The sequence below is a fragment of the Gracilinanus agilis genome, chromosome 1 (genome assembly GCF_016433145.1).
Source record: "Gracilinanus agilis isolate LMUSP501 chromosome 1, AgileGrace, whole genome shotgun sequence".
Lineage (NCBI taxonomy): Eukaryota > Metazoa > Chordata > Mammalia > Didelphimorphia > Didelphidae > Gracilinanus > Gracilinanus agilis.
Window position 1 is genome coordinate 616,695,252 of NC_058130.1, and position 19,852 is coordinate 616,715,103.

Consider the following 19,852-nt stretch of genomic DNA (forward strand, 5'->3'; position numbering starts at 1 on the left):
TTCTTCTTCTTGTTCTTCTTCTTCTTCTTCTTCTTCTTCTTCTTCTTCTTCTTCTTCTTCTTCTTCTTCTTCTTCTTCTTCTCCTCCTCCTTCTTCTTCTTCTCCTTCTTCTCCTTCTCCTCCTTCTCCTTCTCCTCCTCCTTCTCCTCCTCCTCCTCCCCCCTCTCCCTCACACACACAAACTACCTTCTTCCCAAAAGAAAAAGTTCCTTCACTTTGCATTGTCTGAAATATTTTCTTCTAAGTACAGTTTCTCTAATTTTAGTTTTGTTATTGACTTGGATAAATGGTGGGAGTTTTTTGGGGGGGGGGGTTTGCTCTCTGCCATGTATGCGTTCACTATGGAATTGGAGGGAAGTAAGTCATGCCTTGGAAAAGAGGTTTGGGTTTCCCTTTCCCCAATAAATAGTAATCAGAAGTTTAGCTTGAAGCTGGAAATCATATCCCCTAGACCAGTGATGAGCAAACTATGGCCAGCGGGCCAGAGGTAGCCCCCTGAAATGTTCTATCCAGCTGTGCAACATTATTCCTAATCTGATGAATACAATGAGTAGGATACAATACAATGAAACTTCTAAAGAGTTGCCTTAGAAACAGACTGACAAGCATTTCCTTTCCTTTGGCCTCCTCTTTAAAAAGTTTGCCCATTACTGCCCTAGACTAATAGAATTTAAGGGAGCACATAGGTAGAATTTTACCCTGGGACTCCCTCTGTCTAAGATCAGAGTGGCTAATCTTCTAGCACTAATCTCTTATTTCCCCATCTGATTGGAAATAAAATTTCTCTTAGAGAAAGATGAGGCAAGGAGATACTAGAGATATATTTAATCATGCCTGCCTATACACCACACATTGGCACTCCCAGCCTACATGTTAGGGCCAGCATTACTACATACAAATTCACTGACATCAACAATTCCCAAAGAGGGCTATCAGGAGGAGAACTCATAAATGAAACAGGGGAAGGATATATCTGGGAGTCAGAATCCTGGTTTTTTTGCTCAGAAACACTCACAAACCTCTCCTCTCCCCTCACAAACTCCCTCCTGGTACTTTATGTCTCTTGCTCAATATCACAGCTACTCTCCCCAAATATACACTAGAAGCCACCTTTGAGTCTTATTTCATTAAGTATATGTGTAAGTTAAGACTATGACCTAGAGTTTTGGGGCCACAATTTCCACCTCTGTTAAGTGAGTGAGTTGTCGATCAAAACATTTAAGCACCTAGCATTGTGCTAAGTACTGGGGATGAAGAAATAGGCAAAAAAATAGTCCCTGACCTCAAGGAGTTTACTCATGGGGGAGACAACATACAAACAACTTATACACAGGATAAATTGGAAATAAACAACAGAAAAAAGATGCTAAAATTAAAAAGGGTGGAGAAGGGCTTCCTGCAGAAAGTGGGATTTTAGTTGGAACTTGAAGGAAGAGAAGGAGGTCAGCATTTGGAACAGAGCAGGCAGAATGTACCAATAATAATGAGGGACAGCCAGAGAAATTTCCCAGAGCCCACACATAGAGAATATTGTTCTATGAACAACCAAGAGGCCAATGTCACTAGAATGATTGCTTGTCAGGCAGGAAGGTATAAAAAGACTGCAAAGGTAGGAGTGAGCTAGGCCATGGAAGTCTTTGAATACCAGAACATTTTATATTGGATCTTTTTTTTTATATGGAACATTGACCTCATTTGCATGCCATCCTTGCACAGGAGCCATGCTCATCTTCCTTGTATCATTCCAATTTTAGTAAATGTGCTGCTAAAGCAAACACTTGTATTTGATTTTGAAGGTAATAGAGAGCCACTAGAGTTTACCACATAGAGGAATGCCATGGTTGGACCAGGGCTTTATGGAAATAACTGTGGTGGTTGAATGGAGAATGTACTGGAGTGAATTGATATCTGGAATCAGAGAACATGGGTCTGAGAGCTGTCATTTCTACGTAACATTAGACAAGATATCTAACCTCTCTTGGCCCGAGTTTCCTCAGTAGAATTTCCTCTGTAAAATGATAGGGCTGGACTAGATGATCTCTATGGTCCCTTCCAGCTCTGACATTCTATGTGGCATCCTATATCTGCAATCTGCTACTTCCTTGACCTGTATACTCTTTCTCCCTACTCTACTGACCAAAACCTGTAGTTAAAAATTATTGATTTGGGCCCACAAAGACTGATTTCAAACTCAAAAGCTTTTCTTAAAAATCCATTTGGATAATGTTCTCACACAAAAGGTTTCCCTTGGGAACATCAGGATTTGCCTCATATATTTTTCTTTAGGTTGCCCAAGTGCCTTTGTAAGCACTCAAGGCAAATAAAAGCATTTTGTATGCAAGAGGTTTATTTAAGAGAATAGGTGGTAGGTGACTCAGTGGATTGAGATATTTACTGTTACTGATTCCAAGATGGAAGTGTGCCTGATGAAAATGAAGGGATTGAGGTAGGATGGAAGGATGGATGGGAGAAAGGAGAGAGGAAGGGAAAGGAAGGTAGCGGTCCCAGCCCCAGCAGGGGAAAATTGATCAGAGCCCTCAAATGAATGATCAGAGAGCAACTTTAGGGTTTGAATAGCTAGGTTTTATTTATATTAGAAAAGGGAAGGTCTAAGGAAAACTAGGAGGTAGGAAGAAAGGGTAAAAGGCGCCAAGAGAGAGATCAGGGTTTCAGGGTAGAGAGAGCTGCTTCCAAGATGGAGAGAGCTAGCCCCCCTCCAGGGTCAGAGCATGGAAAGGCATCAAACTTTTGCTTTTATACTTTCTCTGACACCTCCCACAAAGGAAGTGGGAAGTGTCAGGGGAAGTTGTAGCAGAGACAGTCCTGGGAGTTGTAGTCTCCCAGGGCTTAGGATAATTCCAAATGACACAGAAGGTAAAGGTTTAAAAAAAAATTGGTGGGATCCAAGATGGTAAAGCAGAACCAGTGAAAGCTTGAACCACCATGAGAATACTCTCCAACCAACCTTAAAATAACACCTCAAAATGAATATTGGAATGAAAGAACCAACAAGGAGATGGAGTGAAGTAACTTTTATACAGAGAACAACTTAAAAGGTAGACAGAGAGGATCTAGTTCACTGGGGTGAGAGGGGAGCATAAGCCACAGGAGACTGCCCCAAGGAGAACCAGCACAAGTCGACAGCAATCCCCCCTACACCACATCTACTGTTCTAGGTTCTGTACCTGGACCCAAGCCAACATTCAGATCCTGAGACCCTGCCTAAGCTAACAGCAGTGCAATGCCATGCACATCCAGTAAGTCCAGAATCCCAGGGTGAGACAATCCACAGGCTGTACTCCTGATCTGTATAAGCCCAGAGTGACTGGAAGCTCCAGTTCAAGCATATAGTAAGGACTTTAAACTATAGAACAAGGCAGTTTAAGATACACCTGGTTGGTGTAAGCATAGGAAGAGGTCCTAAGCCCCAGTAAAAGAAGGTCCCTAGTCCTGGCCTGTGTAAAACCATACCTAGGCCAAGAGCTAACCCCTACCAACACTTAAGGCAAAGTTACAAGCCCCAGGACAAGGCAACCCACAGTGCCTGACCTGATCAAGTTCAGAATGAGACCAAAAGCCCCTCTCCAAGCCTAAGACCTTGGGTTCCAGATCAAGGTAGTACACAGGACTCTGAGCTCTGCAAGGCATCAGCAGTCTTGGGAGTGATTGATTCAGCAGAGGGAGGTTGCTTTTGGGACTCCCAAGCCACAGGACATCATACCACCTAGGAAGAACTGAAACTTGCAGAAACCCAGAAATAGAACTAAGGGTAGCAGCAAGGAAAAATTGTAGTTTAAGAGAATGACCTCTCCACCCTGAGAACAGAGCCCACCTTTAGGATAAAAGTGAAAGTCAAGAAAAAGTCTAGGAAAATGAGCAAACCTAAGAAACAAAACAAAACATCTAACCATAGAAAAATTTTATGGTGACAAATAAGAGCAAAGCAGAGACACAGAAGAACACAGTGAAAGCAAAGAAAACACATGTGAAACTTCAAAGAAAAATATCACTTAGTCTCAGGCTCTGAAAGATCTCAAAAAGGATTTCAAAAATCAATTAAGAGAGGCAGAGGAAAAATGAGGAAAAGAAATGAAAGCAATGCAAGAAGAATGTTAGAGCAGAATTGGCCAGATGAAAAAAGAGGTTCAAAAGCTCATGGAAGAAAACAATTTCTTAAAAATTAGAATCAGATAACTAGAAGCTAATGACTTCATGAGACATTAAGAAATAATAAAACAAAATCAAAAGAATGAAAAAATAGAAGAAAATGTAAAGTATCTCATGGAAAAAAACAAATGACCTGGAAAATAGATCCAGGAGAGACAATTTAAGAATTGCTGGAATACCAGAAATCCATGATTAAAAAAAAAAATCCTGGACATTGAAATACAAGAAATTATCAAAGAAAACTTTCCTGATATTCTTGAATAAGAGAATAAAATAGAAATTGAAAGAATCCACAGATCACTTCCTGAAATAAATTCATAATTGACAACTCCCAGGAATATTATAGCTAAATTCAAGAGTCCCCAACACAAGGAGAAAATACTGCAAGCAGTCAGAAAGAAATAATTCAAATACCATGGAGCAATAGTCAGGATTACACAGGGCTTAGCAGGCTCCACATTAAAAAATTGGAAAGTGTGGAATATGATATTCTGGAAGGCAAAGATCTGGGTTTACAACCCAGAATCATCCATTTAACAAAATCAAATATATTTTTTCAGGGGGAAAAATGATCTTTTAAGAAATGGAAGATGTCCAAGCTTTCCTGATGAAAAGACCAGACCTAAATAAAAAATTTGATGTCTAAACGCAAAATCCAAGAGAAGCCTAAAAATAAAAAAGAGAAAATTTAAGGGATTCAATAAGGTCAAACTGTATGTATTCCTATAATTATAATTCCTATAAATGACACTTGTAATTCTTAAAATTTTAAAACAGTATTAGAGGGGCAGCTGGGTAGCTCAGTGGAGTGAGAGTCAGGCCTAGAGACAGGAGGTCCTAGGTTCAAACCCGGCCTCAGCCACTTCCCAGCTGTGTGACCCTGGGCAAGTCACTTGACCCCCATTGCCCACCCTTACCAATCTTCCACCCATGAGACAATACACCGAAGTACAAGGGTTTAAAAAAAAAAAAACAGTATTAGAGCAGTTAGAATGAGTATGCAAAAAAAAAAAAATCAAAGGGTTCAAAAGGGGATTTCATTGAGAGAAAAGGGAAGGAAGGGTTGGAATAGGGTAAATTATCTCCCTTAAAGAGGCATGAAAAACAATTTCAGCGGGAGTTGGGGTAATTACAATGGGAGTGCTGATGGGTAATACTTAAACCTTATTCTCATCATAATTGACTGGGAGAGGGAATAACAACCATACTCATTCAGGTATAGAATCCTATCTTACCTATAGAGAAGTAGGAGGGGAATAAGACAAGGGCTGTGGGGGAGTAATTATAGAGGAGGGAGAATTTAGGGAGACGGCAATTAAAAGTAAAACAGCAGTGAGGAGGGCCAGAGTAAAAGGAGAAAGAGCAAGATTAAAAGGGGAAAATAAGATGAAGGAGAATGCAGAGTTGGTAATCATGAATGTGAATGAGATGAACTCACCCATTTTGCTATTTTTGTCATTCTTTAGATCTGTGATTTTAAAGATGTAAGAAACTGATGATAAGAAGCTCTCTCTCCCAATATGGATTGGCAACTGTCCCATAACTTAGTATCATGAGAGTTACCTGGAGCACTGAATGTTTTTAATTCCTTTGCCTGGGTCACACAGCTAATATGGAATAAAAATTGATCCCAGATCTTCCTAAATCCCAGGCCAACTCTCTATTTACTCCTCAATAATGAAAATTTTATCTTTTCGATATATTCTACTGGGTGGATACTGTAAGATTTAAATTAATGTGCAATACTTGTAGTATTATATTTTATAAATTTATTATCTGGCAAAACAGAAACACATAATTAAGTTTTTCTACCTGCTTCAAGTGCCTACTCTACCAAAGCTGGGACAGGAAGGAAAGAGACCAAGAGACGGACCTTCACTCAATTTATAACCTGTCTATATCAGCACATAACAACAGGAAGTGAGCGGGGTTCTTGGAATCGTAGTTTTGCTTGGGATTGTAGTTTTGCTGGGGATCATAGTTTTTAGGGTAACAGATTTTAATTGCACAATACTCTATATTCATGATAACTAAGTAAAAACTAATTTGAAGAAAAAGAAATCCTTAATAACTTGAGAAGGTGGGAGGGAGGATTAAGGAAGATTTAATAGAGGAGACAACATTTAGGAAAAGCCTTGGAAAAACTAAGGATTCTAAATTTCTGGAGGTAAGGAAGTGCATTCTAGCAAAAGAGGAGAAGAATTTCATGGTACCCTCAATATTCTTCATTGTGCTAATTTTCCCTTTCTTTTATACCTCTTTATTTAAAATATTTTTGCTTTTATATGAAATAGCTGTCTGGGAAGGGTAGGAGGAGAGATATAGGAGGAAATTCAAGCCATGTAAAAGCTAAAGATATGAGTTTTAAAAGATTAAAATTTGGATAACCATTTTTCAGGTTCATTGTGGAGATGATTCTCTTTGAAATATGGATTAATTTAATGGACTTCTGAGATTGTTTCTAACTCTGAGATTCTTTGATTCTGTGACTTCTCTAAAGTTCTTTATACCTCTAAGATTTTGTTTTTAAATGTCTCATCAAAGTTTTTCCAAACCTTAAATAACTGTCAGATATAGCTGGTGGGTAGAATTGGTGGGAAGGAAGGTATATTTTTTGATAAAAATCTGTTTCCTGATCATGAAACTGCATAATTCAGTATGTTTTCACAAAGAAGAGTTATGAAAACTCTGGAGCTCTCCAAATTTTTAATCATATCACAGTCCTTTTTCAACATTTTAGAAACTTCTTGACATTTTAGCAATGAAATAGCATTATTGAATTTACCCTTTTCTTTTAAGGTATTCAATGATTCAATGACAGTAGCTAAATGAGACACATTGTTAATATTATTTTGATGGTCAGCACAGTGACTTCCCTTGTTTTAATTTATGAAGTTGTCAATCTCAAAAAGTTTCTACTTTAATCCCATAGGAGTATGTATACCCATTTTCCAAAATGTCTCGTGTATCTAACCCCTAGGATCCCAAACAATCATTTCCCAATTTCTGTTATAAGACAAGTTTATGGATTTCATTTGAAACCAGTCCAAAATGCTTTATACAGTCTTGCATATTCTGAATAAATATAGTTATGTCATCCATATAACACAAGGAATATCTCTAGATCAATTGATAACTCATTAACAAGCCAAAGAGAAGAGGTAATGAAATCTGCTTTTCAAAGAGCAAGAAAAGCATTCAATTCATACAATCCATCTGGCATTACAAATGCTGCTCTTGGTCTGGATTTCTCATCAAGCCCCATTTGCCAAAAACCTTTATATAAATAAATAATCTTAATAATTTTACCAAAATTTCATAGAATTACAAAGCCTCTTGGAGATGTTAGGCCATCATCTGTCCCAATTCAGAGATGAACAAAAATCTTCTCTATATCACAGTACAAAGCCATTAAGTAAATGCTAAGGTGAATCAATCAATCAATAAGCATTTATTTGCCCTAACTATATGCCAAGCACTATTCTAGGTCCAAGCAAACCTCTAGGGATAGGAAATCCACTATTCTGAAGACAGTCCATTTCATTTCTGGATAACTTTTATTATTAAAAGAAAATTTTCCTTTTAGAGAGGCAGAAAATATCTCTCTTTGATTTCTTTTTCCCCTTTTTTATTTTGCTTGTTATTTAATTTTTTTTCCCTATGCTTTCATGATGCATGTTGTCCCCTTCTCCTATTCCCTCACCCTACTGGAGTTGACAAGCAAGTGATACATTATCACTGATAACCTATTTCCATATTATTCATTTTTGTAATAAAGTAATCTTTTAAAACCAAAACTCTAAATCATATCTTATGTCATATATTGGTCAATATGCTAGGTATAAGGTAGTACCTCAGAGTTATTTTGATTTGCATTTCTCTAATCAGGAGGGATTTAGAACATTTTTTCATATGATTGTTGATAGTTTTTGATTTCTTCATCTGAAAACTTTCTATTCATATCCCTTGACCATTTGTCAATTGGGGAATAACTTGATTTCTTCTAAATTTGACTCAGTTCCTTATATATTTGAGAAATCAGATCTTTATCAGAGAAATTTGTTATACATTTTTTTTCTCAGTTTGTTGCTTCCCTTCTAATCTTGGCTGCATTGGTTTTATTTGTACAATTTTTAAAAAATTTAATATAATCAAAATTATTCATTTTACATCTTGTAATGTCCTCTATCTCTCGTTTAGTCTTAAATTCTTCCCTAATTTTTGCCATACTTTTTTCCAATTTTCCCAGCAGTTTTTGTCAAATAGTGAGTTCTAATCCCAAAAGCTGGGATCTTTGATTTTATCAAATATTAGATTGCTGACGTCATTTACCCCTAAACTATTCCATTGATCTTCCCTTCTATCTCTTAGCCAGTACCAGATTGTATCTATGATCACTGCTTTATAGTATAGCTTAAGATCTGGTACTAGTTGGACACCATTCATCACAATTTTTTTTCATTAGTTCCCTTGATATTCTTTATCTATTCTCCTTTCAGATGAATTTTGTTATTATTTTTCTAGTTGTATGAAATAGTTTTTTGGTTGTTTGATAGGTATGGCACTGAATTAGGAAATTAATTTAGGTGGGATTGTCATTTTTATCATATTAGGTCATCCTACCCATGAGCAATTAATGTTTTTCCAATTGTTTAGATCTAGTTTTATTTGTGTGAAAAGTGTTTTGTAATTGTGTTCATATAATTCCTGAGTTTGTCTTAGCAGATAGAGTCCCAAATATTTTATATTGTCAAGAGTGATTTTAAAAGGAGTTTCTATTTCTACCTCTTGCTTCTGAGTTTTGTTGGAAATATATAGAAATGATGATGATTTCTGTGGGTTTATTTTGTATCCTGCAACTTTGCAGAAGCTATTATTTCCACTAGCTTTTTAGTTGGTTTTTTAGGATTTTCTAAGTATACAATCATATCATCTGCAAAGTGATAGTTTCCCCATTGCCTACTTTAATTCCTTCAATTTCTTTTTCTTCTCTAATTACTACAGCAAGCATTTCTAATACAATATCAAATAAAAATGGCAATAATGGGCATCCTTGCTTCACTTCTGATCTTATTGGGAAGGCATATAATTTACCCCCTTTGCAGATGATACTTGCTGATGGTTTTAAATAACTACTACTTATTATTTTGAGGAAAGGTCCTTTATTCCTATACTTTCTAGTGTTTTCAATGGGAATGGGTGTTGTATTTTGTCAAAGGCTTTTTCTGTATCTATAGAAATAATCATGTTATTTCTGTTAGTTTGAGTATTGATATGGTCAAGTATGTGAAGAACATCATTGTATTCCTGGTATAAATCCTCCCTGGTCATAGTGAATAATCCTTATGGTATATTGTTGTAGTCTCTTTGCTAGTATTTTATTTAAGATTTTTTGCATCTATGTTCATTAAGGAGATTGGTCTATAATTTTCTTTCTCTGTTTTTGGTCTTCCTGACTTGGGAATCAGTACCATATTTGATTCATAAAAAGAATTTGGTAAGACTCCTTCTTTGCTTATTTTATCAAATATAGTATTCAGATTAGTTTTTCTTTAACTGATGGAATTCATTTGTGAATCCATCTGGCCCTGGGGATGTTTTTCCTGGGGAGTTCATTGATGGCTTATTCAATTTCTTTTTCTGAGATGGGATTATTTAAGTTCTCTATTTCTTCTTTTTTGAAACTAGGAAATTCATATTTTTGTAAATATTCATCCATTTCACTTAGATTTGTCAAATAATTGGGCAAAATAGCTCCTAATAATTGCCTTACTTTCCTTTTTAATTTTTGATACTGGTAATTTGATTTTCTTCTTTCTTTTTAAATCAAATTAACCAATACTTTATCTATTTTATTTGGTTTTTTTAATAGAACCAACTCCTAGTCTTATTTATTAGTGTAATAGTTCTTTTACTTTCAATTTTTATTAATTTCTTCTTTGATTTTTAGGATTTCCAATTTAGTCTTTACCTGGGAATTTTTAATTTGTTTTTTTTTCTAATTTTTTTTAAGTTTCAAGCCCAATTCACTGAATTCACTGATCTCTTTTTTCCCCTCTATTTTGTTGATATAAGCACTGAGGGATATACATTTCCTCCTGCATATTGCTTGGTTGTATTCCATAAATTTTGATATGACAATCTCCTCATTGTCATTCTCTTCAATGAAATCAGTGATTGTTCTTTGACCCACCAATTTTGAAGAATTCAATTATTTAGTTTCTAATTAATTTTTAATTTTCCTTTCTATGGACACTTGTTAATTATAATTTTTATTACATTATGATCTGAAAAAGTTGCATTTATTATTTCTGCTTTTCTGCATTTGTGTGTGATGTTTTAATGCCCTGGTACATGGTCAGTCTTTGTATATGTGCCTTGTGCTACTGAAAAGAAGTGTGGGAAGAAAATCCCCCCCCCCCAATTATGTCACTTTGTTTTGATGTAATCAGTCAGGGACCTGGAGGTCATTTACCATTGAGATGTGCAGGGATAGACAGGCCCTCAGAGAAATTGTTGAAATCAACAAGATGGGAAACTGTGCCCATAGGCATTGTCCCCCCTGGGTGGTGCCAAGCAAATTAAGGAAATATGACTGGTTCTTGAGAAGTGACTTGAGAGAGCTAGTGAGTGGAGAAAACTGCTTATAAGCCGAGACCAAGGCTGCTTACTCTCTCTGGCACTCGTCTGGTGGAAGATTGGAACCTGAAGGAGCCCTCATTGGTGGTGAGCTTCAATCCATCAAATGGCAAATAGTGTAGTCAACTCTCTACCTCTTTCCTACATTTCTCCCTTTACTATTACTACTTTGATGTAATAAAGCTACTAAAGCTATTAACAGCCTTATAATTTAAACTATTACAGAAAGTATATTCCTTTTTATCCCTATTCAATTTTCTCCAGATATTTATTAGCTCTAATTTTTCTAAAATTTCATTCACTTCCCTTATTGCTTTCCTATTTACTTTTTTATTTGATTTATCTAGTTCTGATAGGAGAAAACTGAGGTCTCCTACTAGTATAGTTTTACTATCAGTTTCCTTCTTAAGTTCCTTTAGTTTCTCCTTTAAAAATCTGGATGCTATACCATTTGGTGGATATATATTGAGTACTGATATTTCTTCATTATCTATACTTCCTTTTATCAAGATGTAATTACCTTCCTTATCTCTCTTAATCAGATCTAGTTTTGCTTTAGCTTTGTCTGAGATCATGGTTGCTACTGCCTTCTTTGACTCAGATAAAGTCTGATTGATTCTGCTCCAGCCTCTTACCTTTACAACATTTTTTTATTAAGGTGTTAGCACAGAAGATCATAGAATTTTAGGGAATTACTAGCAAGAAAAATGTTTTGTATGTTACCAATTTTATTTTATGTACTGATTTTACATGTTATTTCATGGTTACTATACTAGGAGAAGTACGTACTATCAGAGTTAATGTTTTATTAACAAGAAATATATTCAGAAAAGTGTATTTTTAGCTATCTTTAGTGATAGATAATGGTTTTTTGATTGCTACCACCTAACCCCCTATTTCCCATAGATATAATGTATCAACTTTTTTGCATTTTTGACTTTAATTTTATTTTCTAAAAACATTATACCTGTGAAAGTTGAGAATTAACTATATTTAATAAATGCTGATTAGCTGACTAAACCACTTTAAGTATTCTATGGACTTCTTTAAGCACTGAGAAAATAAAATATTTTGTTTCAGAAAGCAAAAAATTCATGTATTATTTTTTGTTCAAAAACTTTAACTGCTTCACAAGAGCTAGTGAGAAGCAGATATGAGACAAGAGGGAAGCTTGTCCTGTCTAGTAGCTCCACAAAATACCAAGTATATCAGCTCTGAGGAAAGCCATGGGATGGTAGAGATGGCTGGGTTCGGGCAATGACAAGTTCTTGAGCCAAGATGCAAACAACAGGGACATAAGCCTACAATAGTGAAGTGGCAACAATTGAAAAACAGAGAAATTTACGGATAAGTAGAGTGATTTCTCAGCCAGTATCTTAGACATCAAAGAGGAGTTCCTACATAGCAGTGAATTTCAAAACCAAGCCTTCTAGACCAAGCAAAAGAGTTCTTGGACCAAGGAGGAGCCAGAATCAAAAGGAGCAAGAGTCATAGCAAACCTTGACCTTGTCCTTCACTGGTACCATAATAATGTGTATTGTGAATGTCCAGAAGAAAGAGTTATCATAATTGTCTGCAAGTAGTCTCCTTGTGGAGGATCCTCAGTGTTAGAGTAATAATATAATTCTGAAGATCGGTATAGATCCCTGGGGAAGGTAAAGATAACTGAAGAGGCAGATTGATTGCTTGACTTCCTAATAACCTGAGAACTTTCCTCTTGCAAAGGGAATGCTGGAAAGGCTCAATCTTAAGATAGTAGAATAACTCTGGAAGACTATATAATTCCCTGTTGAAGGACTGAGGCCCATTAAAGATAGGAGAATCATTTTGACTGTTTCAGAATTCAGATACAAATTTTTATATTTTCTGTTAGATGAAATAAGACCTGTTTTTGTGAGTGTGAATTTTTCAAGTTTTTGTGAATATGAATGTATGTAAAGAAGATAAGAATCATTTCTCCATATTTGTGGAGACCTAGACATATACTAAACATTTATGTAAACAGGAAAAAAAACCTATTATGGAATAGGAGCTAGAGAAATTAAACTATAAGAAGGACCCAAGATTGAACCCCGTCCCTAATAATCCAGTGCTTTCTGCTCTAGAGAGTAAACTAAAACTGAGGGCCAAGTCTGCTCCCATTTATAGCTTTTTTTGTTTAACTCACAAGCTTAGAATAATTTTAACATTTTAAAACACAATAAAACTTTCTTTAAAAATATAAAAAAAAACATTCTTAGCTTACTGACTATATTTAAAAAAAACAAGTTTTCTGGTCTCATTTAGTTAGTCATGGATTAGAAATATAAATCCTAATTCCTTCTATTTGTATTGCTAGGTGTGTGTGTGTGTGTGTGTGTGTGTGTGTGTGTGTGTGTGTGTGTGTGTGTGTTTATAATGTGTATGGCTTTTCTCTTCAACTAGATTCTATTTCTCTGAGGAGCCAGGGTCATCCTCCCCCCCCCCCCTTTGTAAGTGTTAAGCATATTAGATTGTCAATAATTGTTTGTTGTGGCTGTTAAATATATCAATTACTGCTTCCTTTGGAGATGCTGATTTTCCCAACTGAAGAATTATTTGATAATGCCCAGATTGATTCTTTCTTTGCTAAGTATGGCTTTAGCATATTGATATGTTTTCTTGGAAACTATTATAAGGGGATGGTTAAATCAATCAAACAGCAAGTATTTATTTAATTCCTACTGTGTGCTAGGCTTTGAGGTTACAAAGACAATTCTTAAACAGTCATGACATTCTTTCAGTGCAAAAACAACTATGAAAAAATATATGCAAAATGAAATACTTTAGAAAGAAAAGAGAAAAAAGTCTAGGAAAGAGCCATGGGATATACTCACAGTTAGTGAGAGTGATCTGGCTAATGAATCAGCAAAAGAGACTAAGAAAGAGGTGCCAGACAATAAGAAGAGAACCCTGGGGCAGTGTCAGAAAAGAGAGAGTACCCTACAGAAGATGTTTTTATAATAGTTGTTTAGTCATATCTGATTCTTCAAAGGTTTTATTTAACAAAGATACTGAAGTAGTTTGCCACTTCCTTCTCTAACGGTTTAAGACAAACAGAAGTTAAGTGACTTGAATAGGGTCAGAGAGTAAGTGTCTGAGGCTGGATTTGAATTCAGATCTTTCTTTTTTTTAATATAATTTTTTAAAAATATTTTTCCATGCTTGCATGATTCATGTTTTCTCCCTCCCTTCTCTCGCCCCTCAAAGAGCTAACTAGAAATTCCGCTGGATTATACATGTATTATCACCAATTTTTGAAATAGAGTAAGCTTTTAAAACCAAAACCCCAAATTATATACACTCAGGTCTTTCTGACTCCAGGCTCAGCAGTTTATTCACTGAGCCACCAAGCTGCCTGAATAGGACAGGATAACCAGTGTCAAATACAATAATGAAGTAAAAAAAAAAAGAATGAGAATTAAGAAAAGGTCATCAGATTTGGTCATTAAGGAATCACTGATAATTTGAAGAGAGTAATTTCAGTTGAGTAAGAGGTTGGAAATCAGGCTGAAAAGGGCTGAGAAATGAGAGAGAAAGCAGAGGTATTGAGTATGGAGAGTTTTGTGAGGGAGTTGGGTAGAGAAAGGAGAGATATAGGTTATAGCACTTCTCTGCACTCTGAAACTTACCTTTGACCAAGCAGAAAAGCCGTCACCTTATCTTTCACTTTAAAATTTCTGAATTACTTCTGTCTTTCTTATATTTTTCCTCCACCAGAGTACAAATTGTTCATCTTTTCTCCATAAAATTTAATATATAGTCTGCTACTGATATTTTGTGCTCTTAAAGTTTTCCTTCTGTAGCCTCTTTGATTAAATTCAATGGGTTTCTCTCCTTCCTCTCATACATTACTTCAAATGCCAAGAAGGCAATGGATTCCCTGGAGGGTATCTTTATATGCAAACAATAAATAATAATTCCACACCTGAGATCTGTATAGCCCTTTACAGTTTTTAAAAGTACTTTCAGCCACATTATCTAATTTGATTCTTGCAACATTCCTATGAGATAAATGCAATAACTTATCATCGCAGTAATTATAATGATTACTGTGAGTCTTAATCATTCCCTTCAGACTTGCATTAAATCCTTCCATTAGTCCATTGCATTGTGGATGATATTTTTATACATTTAACCACGATACATTTCCATAGATATTATATCAGCGCTGTCAACTTGTCTGTAGGGCTTCTCGAGAAATTCCCATACTTAGTAAAGCCTTGGTCAGGGACAACCAGACCAATGTCCTTTACATGACAAAAGCCAGCACTGCCTCTTCTCATCACTTTGTTGTTTAGTCTCTTATGTTTCCACTAGAATCCTAGTCTAATACCTCCTCTTGGTATAGAAGTGACTGTGGGTTCTCAAATTTAAATAATTTAAATTCAACAAACACTTATTAAGCACAAAGTATATAAGAAACAGCAAAAGAGACTAAAGAGTGGCCAGAATAGTAGGAGAACTAATATAGAGTGATATGAAAAAGAAGAGAAGTATCCAGGAGAAGAGGTTAATCATCAATGCCAAATACAGCAGAAGTAAAGAAAAATAAGAATTATTTAAACTTTCAGACTTGGCAATTAAGTATCACTAGTAACTTTGAGGAGGATAGTTTGAGTTGAGTGCTTGGGATACAAATATAACATTAGAAAATAGACACTGAGGGGAAGCTAGACTGACAGAGAGCCAGGTCAGTATCTGAGAGGCCTTGGGTTCAAATCGGACTTCAGACACTTCCTAGCTGTGTGACCTTAGTAAAGCCATTTATCTCCAACTACCCAGCCCTTACCACAACTCTTCTTCCTTGGAATTGATATTTAATATCTATTCTAAGACAGAAGGTAAGGGTTTAAAAGAAAAAGAAGAAAAAATAGATAGTATGGGATATAATGCATACATAGATAAATAAATACACAATCATTTAAAGAGGTGCTAACAACTGTGAAGATTAGAAAAGGCTTCCTGCAGGAAGTGACATATTGAATCCGGAAAGAATTAAGGTCATAACTAAAGTAAGGAGTACATGCCTCTCATGGGGTATAGCATGAACAAAGGCACAAAAGTAGGAGATGATAAGAATGTTAATAACAATAATGATGATAGCTAGCATTTGTGCAATGCTTTAAAGTTTACAAATCAACTTATGGGCTTATCATTTTGAGATGAAATGCCTAGCTAGCAAGTTGATTTAATTTGAATATGAAATACACAAAGAGGAGAAATATGAAATAAGTCAAGAAAAACAGGTTGTAGTTACAGCATAGCTTGGGGTAACAGCACAACCTAACCTCTAGCAGGTTTGAACAAACTATAAAGGGTTTGAGTCTTGGCTTGGCAAGGGAGTATATGCCTGTTATTCAAGTTAATTTTAGAGAAGCTGATCGCCAGAAGTCTGGCTGCCAGATGATGAATGAATGAATGTCTTTTGGTCTCAGCAACCAAAGAAGCTATATATTAAAGCGTGGAGCGACAATGATATATCATAGCTATAACTTTTGATAACTTGAATTTTGTCCCAGGGTGGGAAATTTAGAAGACTCCTATAGCATCATGCCAGAGGCACTTCCTCTATTGCCCATTCATGATACACTGCTGCAGGAGCAGCAGAAATCTGATCCCCCATCAGCAGCTTAGGCAATCTCATGATATTCCATGACATGATTCTTCTAGAAGTTGCTCCTTGGGTGGGCTTGCCCATCCCCAAACAAAACCACTTGCCCCAGGTGGCAAATAGCTAGTTTTGACTGTGTGAGAAGGAGAAACCATGGCTCCTTGTAATACTGAAATAATTTGTCACAATTTGGTAAGCCCTTTCAAATTCCTAAACCTCAGTTGTGCCTTCTGTAAAATGAGAGAGTTGGGTAAAAATATCTCTAAGGTACCTTTTCCAGCTCTAACATTCTATGTGTCATCTTCCATATTATAAGAATGATTTGTTTCCCTTCTGAGTGGATTTAAGAAGCAATCTGTTACACATAAACAAGACTTTTCTATTAATGGATAAAAGTCCTAGGATTCCTTTAATTTGTTTTTTGTCCTTCCCCACCTGTGGTGTGCTTCACAGAATATACCACAAATACTCCATCACCTGCTGTGTCATCCCAGGCCAGTAGAAATTCATCAACAGCTGCATTCTGGGCTTGCTAATCCCTAGATAATATGCATATGGGAAATTGTGAACTAGTTCCAGCAACCGTAGCCTATATTTTGGAGGGCCAATAGTTGTTTATGGAGTTCCCAAGAACCCATTCAATTTCTGAATAACCATAAACTATAGCAAAAGCCATTTTCCCATGAATTTTTTCCCCTCTTTTCTTTGGTAAAGGGGATTTATTGCAAGACAGCAATTTTGGTTTTAATCCTAAATTTTTACAAATTTCTTATTAAAGCTCTTCAAATTCTCTCACATAATTTTATACAAGTTATCCCAAAGTTATAGTGCATCTTTAAGCTCCAAACATTTAGATTAATTAAGCTTAAATTTATTTAATCTATGAAAACTTAAAGCTCTGTTGAGACTTTGGGGACAACCTAAATTTGAGAGAATCCATTTTCCCAGAAGATTATAGAAATCTTTCTTCCATCATTGCTATAGAATGTTTACTCATACCATAAGAAGGAACTATTCCTCTTATTGTGTTCCTAACCTTATTTGGATTGGTAGAAAAATAAGGGTTACTAGAACAACACCTAGGCCCACATCTTGGTTTTTTTCCCCTGCAATTTGAGCATCTAATTCTTGCAATCCCATCCTCTTATTATGGCTTTGGGTTGGGACAAAAGATTGGTTTCTTTCTTGCAACATTTGACTTCCTGCTTGTGGGGAAAAATATTATTTGAAGGTAAGTCATATTCCCTTAGATTCATAAAATGTTAGGTCAAGAATGGATCTTAGATATCATCCAGTATGACTATTTCATTTTATAGATGTACCCATTTAATTAAAATATCAGGGTTTTCAAATGGTTGATGTGGGCCTAGACCCTGCTTTTCATAGTGCTTTCCTAGAATATAATCAATGGGAAAATTCTGGCAAATGACCGAATGTGAACTTGTTTCTAAGTCCAGTTCTTCAGCATCACCTCAAAACAGCAAGAAATGCATCAAATAAAGTAAAAGAAAAAGAAAAGATATGAAAAAGAAAGAAAAAGAAAAGTTACCAAAACAGAGAAGTGAAAAGGAAAAAACTCATCATTAGGAAAATCTTCCAAGCAAAACCAAATGACCAAAATGATTTCAATATAAAAATAAATAATAGGTCTGTTGATTGATTGAGTGGTTCTTTAGCAATCATCCTTAACTCACAAACTCACTTCAAATTTAATATGCTTTTTAGAAAGAAATTTCTGTGATAATACCAATTGAGAAAAACACAGTTCTTTAAGTCACACATAAAGAAATGTAGTAAGGCTTTTTAACTAAAGTAGAAAGTAGTGTGACCATTCCCAAGATTTAAATATATTCCACTATAGTTCAGGGAGATTCCCTCAGACTAACAGATTAAGCCATGGTATTTTATATTTGTGTGATATACCTCTACAAACTGGTGTATAATTTTCATAAAATCTAAAACTTAAATTTTTTTGAGAAAATTTTCAGGGAAAGAAGCTCGCTAATTCCCTGAATCAAGAAAATGAACCATTTGGAGAAAGTGCCATAAAGAAATCTATGCTGCATCAGAAAATCTAGAATGAACTTTGGGATGTAATTGATTGAACTGAAGGGGGTTGAACACATTTATTCTTTTTTTTTTTTTTTTTTTTTTTTATTTTAAACCCTTAACTTCTGTGTATTGACTTATAGGTGGAAGAGTGGTAAGGGTAGGCAATGGGGGTCAAGTGACTTGCCCAGGGTCACACAGCTGGGAAGTGTCTGAGGCCGGATTTGAACCTAGGACCTCCCGTCTCTAGGCCTGGCTCTCAATCCACTGAGCTATCCAGCTGCCCCCAACACATTTATTCTTAATGTAAACTCTTATGCAAAAGGGGACTGCCCTCAATAGGCTTTTTGTCAATGCACCTAGCAAACATTGTTTAGCTCTTTCTCTTTTGTTTCCCTCTTATCTCCAACTATTATGATTTCCTCTTAGAAAGTGAAATATTGTATATACCTTTAGCTAGAAGATCTTTAGAGGTAAAAGCTGGTTATGTTAAATGATTCATTGGGGAGACTAGTATCCCAAAGAATCACAGGGGGGATTGTGAAGAGTGAATCAAATTCTCTTTGCTTCTCAGTTAGCAACTTTTAAGTTTATCAATCAAAAACTTAAGTATCCCTACTCAGTACCTTACCAATCACTAAGTAAGACTTCTTTGGAGGATGGTTCCTTGGGGCTTTTTGGACTTTGACTTAGAGCTTTGGGCCTTTTTACTGGAGTTTTCAGATTTAGGACTTCGACTTTCAGCTTTGGAGCTTCTTGGAGTCAGGGACTTTCTTCTTGGGTTCACTCTGCTGCCACAATGAGTTTAGCTCACAAAGGTTTTTCTGCATTGGGACCTTGCCTGGCTTGTTGGTGAGTTACTAGGATTCCCATGTGGAAATTGGAACTCTGTCAGGGAGCAAGCTTCATTTCACTGGATTAGCATTTAGAGGTAGGCTAGGCAGTCTCCTTACCTCTTTCCCTTCCATATTTCCCTCTTTTTGCTAATATTCTAATTAAACAAATTTGTTAAAAACTAATAGTTTTCCTGACTTAAGGGATAATAATTGCTGACCACTTTTTATAACTCTTTCTTAGTCAAAATCCCAATTTAACCATTATTCTAGTGGCATCACACTGAAAATATATAATTAAATATGTATTACAGCCTCCTTCCCCTATATTTGTTCCCTATCATTTATATTTGCTTATGTCTTTTTACTTCTAAATGAACTAGGCTGTGCATGAAGTTTAATCCATCTATGAAGATCTCCCTATCTCCCAACCTCATTTATTTCTCTCTAATTCTCTCTCTCAATCTCTCTCTCTCTCTCTCTCTCTCTCTCTCTCTCTCTCTCTCAATCTCTCTCTCTCTCTCTCTCCCCC

At 35.8% G+C, this 19,852-nt stretch overlaps 1 non-coding gene across 1 annotated transcript; it reads right to left on the reverse strand.

Annotated features, from left to right (window-relative positions):
• Positions 1-1,671: 1,671 nt before the first annotated feature.
• On the reverse strand, positions 1,672-1,778 carry LOC123232713. Its single transcript, XR_006505234.1, has one exon. It is a non-coding gene; the product is annotated as a U6 spliceosomal RNA (small nuclear RNA).
• Positions 1,779-19,852: the final 18,074 nt, after the last annotated feature.